A 7,852-nucleotide genomic window follows, 5' to 3' on the forward strand; every position below is an offset into this window, starting at 1 on the left:
ATCCTGGGGTCACAACAAGCAAAAGGAGGTTGTGGAACATCGTGGACACCTGGGGTGGGGGGTCACAGTCAGCACCTGGACTTCCCTGAAGGAACCAAAGCACCAAACTCACTGCCACCCAGTTGAGTCTGACTCTCGGTGACCCGGAAGGAAGCTAATTATAATGCTGTCCAGTGCCATCTAGTCAGTTCCAAATCACATACAACAGAACGAAACAGGACCCAGCCCTGTGCCATCCTCACAAGGATTATGTTTGAGCCCATTGTTGCAGCCACTGTAAATCCACCTCATGGCGGGCTTTCCTCTTGGGGGCTGTTCCTCTACTTTGCCAAGCTTGATGTCCCTCTCCAGGGACTGGTCTCTCCCTACATGCTCCAAGTACATGAGCTTTAATCACATTCTCTGTTGCCATCTAGTGGCTGGTTTTGAGAATACACAACGCCGACTAGCCCATGCGAACTCCAAACTCCCTCCCATAGCCTCCTCTTTGAACCGCCTACCCTTAAGTTAGCAGCACAATGCCTAACCCACAGTGGCCCCCGGTTTTTCCCAGAAAAAAAGCCTAAATTAGAGAGACTGTCAAATCAGAAAGGGGGAGAGGAGGATAAATGGAATCCTTTAACATTTAAAAAAATTTTATAATGTTTTATTTCAAAAAATTAATTGATACTGATTTCCTTTTTTTAAAACATTTTATTAGGGGCTCATACAACTCTTAGTACAATCCTTTAACATTTTTAAATGTTTGAGATAACTTTATGGGTTTGAACAGAAAACATGGTTCCCCTCGGCCTAAATGGTCAAAAGTCACCTCACCCAGTGACTCTCTGAGAGTTTCCACGTGGCAGGTAGCACGTTGATGAGCATGTTGATCACAGACCCAGCATCATAAAGCACACCGGGGCTCCTGACCCGGCCAGAGCCAGAGCCCCAGGCAGATTTCCTGAACCAGACCTTTCCCAGCCGGCCCTTCCCAGACCCATTTGAATCCTGCCAGCAGTCCCAGGGCGATGCCAGCAGGACACTTGTCCCAGGGGGAAGCGGGGAGGTGGGGGCAGTGTCAAAATAGTACAAGAGTACCATGGTCTGACCTTATTACGGGGTTTACTACGGCAGTCACAAGTTATCATTCAAGTTCAGAGATGACTCGGATACAGTTCTTTGGTCAAGATCACTTCTCCATCTCTTTTTATCCCAGGTGGGCTCTTTCGCTGGACCTCAGCTCCTCAGCCTGACCTCTCCTGAGGATATGGGCGCCAGGAGCAAGGGCAGGTGGCTCAGGGATGTGAATCTGAGAGGTTCTGCAGGTAAGCAGGGCAGGACTTGTTGATGGATGGTCGGGGAGACAAGTAGCAGGGAGAGGATCCAGTTATTGAATTAGGCTTACAAGACACACTTTAGACAGACGGCAGAAGTAAGATGTATCCAAATGTTTGCAAGTTGGCTTGATGGCTGACATTAGAATTTAGTCCTTCGAGATGCAGAGAAATTCCATCCAATCTCAGCGGCCTGAAGCCAGAACATGCTTAACCCATGTTCTCCCCACGACAGTGGAATTAACTCAGCCAGCTAATCAGAGAGGGATCAGATGTTCCACAAATATTTGGACTCTAGCAATCGCATGCCAATCTGTTTACCCAACTAATTTGAAAGTTATGTCAACACCCAAACCTACATGTGTGTGTTTATAGGAGCGTTTATAGAAATCGCCCCGAACCAGGAGCAAACAAGGTGTTTGCTTTTCAATCGCCGACTGAGCAGTCAAGCTGTGATGCATGCGTATTACAGAACAGTCTTTAGTTACAAAGGACGTGAGCTATCAGGCCATGCAAAGACGGCTGTACCTTATACGCACATTTCAAAGTTAAATAATCAGCCTTGTGTTAGTCTGGGTAGACTAAAGAAACAAAGCCATGGACACATGCATTTGTGTATAAGAAAGAGTTTTATGTACAAGAGCAACTGAACATCGAGAAAACATCCCAGCCCAGTCCAGTCCAGGGCTGTAAGTCTGATATTAGCCCGTATATCTGATACCGATCTATAAAGTCCTCTTCAGACTCACAGAACACATGCAATGAAGCCAAATGCAGGACGATCACAAGCCAGTGGGTAGAAAGTCTTTGGGTCCAGTGGCATTGTAAGCATCTCAGTGCTGGCAGGGGTCTCTCTGTGGCTTCTCCGGCTTCCGAGGTCTAGTTGTGTCCATGTGGCTTGTCTTCTGCAATGTCTCCCAGGGAGTAGCAGAGAAAGAGAGAGGTGTCTTCCACCTCCAAGATTTCCAGAATTCTCAGAAGGCCATGCCCACATAGAAGCCTCATTGGCTATCTCCAGATTGACAGCCTAGACTCCACCCCTACACTCTTCATCCTTAAATTGACACCAGATTAGGGGACTACCACAAGCCTGAAGAGGCTATCGCCTGTATGATGAGAACAATATGAAGGGTCTTCAAGAAGTTTATGGGAGAATCCCATTATTTTAAAGTTCCTTTTCCTCATGGGCCTCTGAACGCTCCCTCGGGTGTTATTCTGGCAAAGGTCAGACTGGGCTGCTGTCAGGGGTTTCCAGGGTTGGTTCCAGCTCACAGCAACTGTGTACAACAGAGCAACACCCTTCTCAGCCCGGTGCCATCCCCGCCACTGCTGAGCTTGAGGCCACGGCTGCAGCCACGAGGTCACTTCATCTCAGTGAGGGGCTCACTCTTGTTGGAGGACCCTTTACCTGACACCATGATGTCCTTTCTCCGGGGACTGGTCTCTCCTGATAGAATGGTCCAAACCACCGGAGAGGGGAGTCTCAGCGTCCTCGTTTCCAAGAAGCCTTCCGGCTGGACGACGTCTAAGATCTGTTTGTTCTTTGGGCGGTTCATGGTACTTCCAATATTCTTTACCAGCATCGTCATTCAAAGGCATCGGTTCTCTGGTCTTCCTTCCTGACTCGGTGCCCAGCATTCACGTGTAGGAGGCAACTGACATCATGGTTTGGGTCAGGGGCACCTCAGTCCTCCAACGGGCCTCTTTGCCCTTCAGCACTTCAAAGGGGGTCAAAGAAACATGGCATCTGATATCTTATTGCAGTTTCCATGTGCTGGGGATCCAAGCAACATGGAGGCCTTATCGAGATGTTTCCATGGGTCCATGTGTGAGGATTGTGCCTGTCTTTCCATTGAGTTGTAATGCATACTAAAGGCGATCGTTTTGACCAGGGGTCTCAATGGGTTTAGAAGTAGGAAGGATTGGAGGGTTAAAAGTAGTTAAAACACAGGGGTTTTGTTTGTTTGTTTGTTTTTTTAGGGTGATGGAGTTATTCTGATACTTCAATTGTAGATGCATGCAACTTTGCATTTGTCAAAACCCATTGAGTTTTGCTGCACAGTGTGTACACTGGAAGACATGCAAATAAAAGCCTTTGGGAGGTTGAGCTGATCATGGCAAGACGGTCTAATTGTCTTATAAGTCTGTGAACCAGCCTCAACGAAGGGGGCAGGTCAAGGGTTAAAGGTGATGACCAACATGAGTTGGAAATGAGCCGAGGCTGTACAGCTTAAGGAGGAAGAAATGATTCACTGATGGGGCATTTACAGGAGAAGGGTAAGGCAAAGAACTGGGAAAACACACAAGGACACAACCAGAGGACATCTAGTACTTGATGTTAGCTCAGTCTGGGCGTCTGAGGTCAGAAATAGCTGCCCAGGTAGATTGAGAAGGGTAATTAGACCCAAGTGTAATCTACCCATCTTCAACAGAGCTAGCTAGGAGCCTGTTAAAAACCAAACCAAGCTCATTGTCATCCATGCCGACTGACTATAGGACAGAGTGGAACTGTCCCTGTGAGTTTCTGTGACTGTAGAAAGCCCTGTCTTTTCACCGCTGGTTTCAAACTGCCAACGACAGCACCATCCCAGGCCCCACCTGGCTCCTGTTGGGCGCTATCCACAGGGAACCCAGGCTGCAGTCATCACGGGGATGGACCACCGGCTCCATCTCCCACAGACCCACTGGGTAGATTGGAACCATCATCTTTTGGTGAGGAGTCAAGCACTTAAGCATGGCATCACAGAGACTCCACCTTAAAACAACTGAATCAGAGCCCCAGTTTCATAGGAAGATACACAGGTGGCAGGTCTGCACCTTACCGTTTAAGAAGTGCCGGCTCAGGCAGAGAGGTGAGGACAACCATTTTCGATACGAGCAGGAGAAGATGCTCAATGGCCCCGAATGCTGACAGATGGCGGTTATCTGGAGAACTCCCTTTGACGCCTGGTATAAAGTCAAAACTCCACCACGCGGCTGCTTTGGGCCAGAGCTCGAGAATGCACCAAGCCCCAGCCTGCTCCCTGCTGCAGGACCATGGGTAAGTCCTTCCCGTTCTCGGAGCCTCAGTCTTCTTAGCTGCAGAGAAGAGGCTGTGCAAGATGAGCTCCGAGCCTCTTTTTCAGCCAAGAACAAAAAAATGGTCCACACGTTTCTTCAGTGAGGCGCCAAGCAACCGCTACTCCTAAGAGTAGGGATCAAGGGTGAGGCCCTGAGCCCGGGGCCTAGCATGTGGTAAGGGCTTGATTGGCACTCGCTCATTAATCCCACCATCACCCCACCCGCTCTGCATTCAACCTTTCACAATAGCGCTAACCACACAGGTGGAGGTGACCTAGCCAGACAAGGTCTAAATCATTATGGAGTATCATGCAGCCCAGCTTCTTAAATTATGGTTCCACCGCATCAGGGCTGAGTAATTGAGAGAGAGAGAGAGAGAGAGAGAGAGAGAGAGAGAGAGAGAGAGAGAGAGAGAGAGAGAGAGATTGGCAACAGTAAAAGATTTCTGAGCACACAATGACCAAAAATGAATTCAAAACCAAACACCTAATGGATCCGAGGTACAGCTGGCAGCGCTTGCTCATGTTACATCACAACTTTACTACAGCCTCGGTTCTGAACATACAACATGCCCTTGTGGCCAAAACCAGATGGCCAGGTAGACAGTGTGCTTCGCAATACAATCAAAGTCATTAACTTCACTAAAAGCCCCATTTGATTCATACACTTATTTTATACACCCATGTCTATAAAATAAGTTGATGGAAGGAATGGAGCGAAAACCTGAATCCTCATGACTAGACGCAATAAATAGGTCACATCGTGATAAATAACATCATTATGGATTTCGTCTTTCTTGGATCCACAGTCAATGCCATGGAAGCAGCAGTCAAGAAAGAGGTCACAAGCCTCATTGCATTGGGCCCATCTGCCGCATGAGACCTCTTTAAGGTGTTGAGGAGCAAGGATGTTATTTTGGGGACAAAGGCCGCCTGGCCCAAGGCACGGTATCTCCAGTCGCTTCCTATGCAAGCGGAAGTCCGGTATTGGATAAAGAAGACTGAAGAAGAAGAAGCAACGTGTTTGAATGATGGCGCTGGTGAAGGATATTGAAGGGACCGTGGACCGCCCCCAACAAACAGATCTGTCTTACAAGAAGTACAGCCAGAGGGCTCCTTAGCCACAGAATGGTGATGCTTTTGATGTACTTTGGACATGCTTCCACCAGTCCCTGGAGACGGATATCATGCTTGGTCAAGTAAAGGAGCAGCCAAAAAGAGGAAGGTCCTTCGACAAGATGGACTGACACAAGCTTCAACAAAGAGCTCAAGCGCGACAATTGTGAGGACATCGCAGGACCGGGCAGCGTCTCGTTCTGTTGTACGTGAGGTTGAGGTCGCTGGGAGCTGGACCTGACTCTGCAACAACTGACGATGGCACCGCCGGGAATCCAGTAGAAATTTCTCAAGTGGAAAGGGGTCAAAAATGAACAAAGGTTTAGGAAATCCTGCTGTGGAGTACTGCCCAAGAGTTGTAAACCTCCTGAAGTCAGGGGGTATCTTATTGATGGCCCTAAGAAGTGGGGCTAAACTAGCTCACGTAATCCCACCCCCCAACCTCTGTTCACAGTCCGTGATACAAAACCACGCACACGAATGAAAGGGGCCATTCCTAGCCAGCTCACATGCAAATCTCCAACCATTCGTAGACTTAGCGGTGCCACAGTACAATGATGACTTGCTAGGCTCCACGTTTTCCTGCTTTCCCTCACCTTCCATGAACATGAGGTTTTAATTGGGTCTGATTGGCCTGGAGTGGGAACGAAGCCTTTGGAAGCCCCTTGAGAGAATGTGTATACAGAGGATACAGAAGGCAGGGATTCCCAGATTCCCTAGCTCGTTGTTGGGGAGAAGTAGAATAGAAGGGACGTAGAGCTGAGCTAGACAGGCTTATGTTCTCACGCTGACACAAAACTCATTTAATTTCCAAAAAAAAACCCCTAGTCACTAGCTGGCCCCAAACTATTTTGTGGTCAAGCACTCTCACTGTTACGGATGGAATTGGGCCCACAGCCCTCAGATGTATGTTCAAGTCCTAGTCCATGCTCCCGTCCTTCCTCGTGAACATGCATTTCCTAGGGCATCGGGTCTTTGAACCCATGTTAGGTCCACTGACAACATCCTCTGTGAGAGGATTCTGTCCTTTGTGTCCATTTGGCTGGGCTTGCATGCCTGGTGCCGGAGCTGAGATAGTTAAGGTTTATTGTGCCAACCTGGCCGATAAACACATGTGGGATTAACTGAAGGGCGGAGAGATAAACAGCTCGCTGAGCCTCACCTCAGGGGTCATTACAGAGCAGGCGGGGGGGGGGGGGGGGGGCAGGGATCCCAACACACTCTGAGGGCCATCCAAGAGGCAAGAAGATGCAACCTTGAGTCGTGGAGTTCCGAGGAAGGCCTGCGTCTACCAGAAGCTGCATGGGACAAGACGCTGGAGTGGACACAGCCGTCTTTCTCAGAGCAGTAGTGAAGGGACACCTCACCTTCACAACTTCCCCTGAGGATGGCAGACACTTTCATTGAGACTTCCGCCCCCGCCCCGCCCCCACCCCCACCCCCAGTCTGCTTCCTTCTCTGCCTTTCAGCCCCACAGGTCTTGATCCCAAGGGCAGTCCCGAACAGAACACATCCACAATGCTCATCGCCACCCCTTCCTTGCTGTCAACTGAAGGAATTCTCAGCCTCCGCTCTGCCCGCGGGCCTCGTGGTCTGGGCCAGAATCTAAATATGTGAGGGCTCCCAGTGTTGGTGGGAAAATGCCATGATATTTGCAGTCAACGTTTCCGTGAGCTCCTTGGCGGTCCCCTCTAGGCCCCCTCATGATCCGGGGGCAGTAGGGGCTCTGCTGACAGCTGGCCCAATCTCTCTTTGAGGATCCATGCCTCTTCCAAAGAAGGAACCCTAGAGGGGTCGTGGAGTACGCGCTGGGCTGCCAACTGCTAGGTTAGCAGTTCAAAACCACCAACTGCAGAAAGACGATGCTTTCCAGTGACCTTGGAAACCCAAAGGGGCAGTAATTGTCCCCTAGGGTGGCTGTGAGTCAGAATCACTGGATGGTAGTGGGTTTTCCAAAAGCAGAGTCCATTCTCCTGGGGGATCTTTGCAGGCTGCAGCCCAGAACCTTCTGAGACTTGCTATACATGACTCTTTGCAGTAGATGGCAGCACGTACCCACAGATGCGCCAGCTTGCCTTGCCCCATGGCAAAGAATGGAATATATTAGAGGAACGCTAGAGGGCCCCAAGACCTCACTCTCCCTTTTGCAGAGGTGGGGGTGTGGGGGGCTCTCCATGTCTCTGCCCACCCACACAGGCTCCTCCATCTGAGTCTTGTGGTCATTAACACTTCCATGACTATACCACACACACAAGCCAACCACATCTGATTTCCAAACTGAGACAAGACCCCTGGAGTCCCAGAGTTCAAGGTTCAGAGAGTCCTGTATCTGAACCTCCCTGGTTAGACTTCAGCTGTCAC

The sequence above is a fragment of the Tenrec ecaudatus genome, chromosome 18 (genome assembly GCF_050624435.1).
Source record: "Tenrec ecaudatus isolate mTenEca1 chromosome 18, mTenEca1.hap1, whole genome shotgun sequence".
NCBI classification, from domain to species: domain Eukaryota; kingdom Metazoa; phylum Chordata; class Mammalia; order Afrosoricida; family Tenrecidae; genus Tenrec; species Tenrec ecaudatus.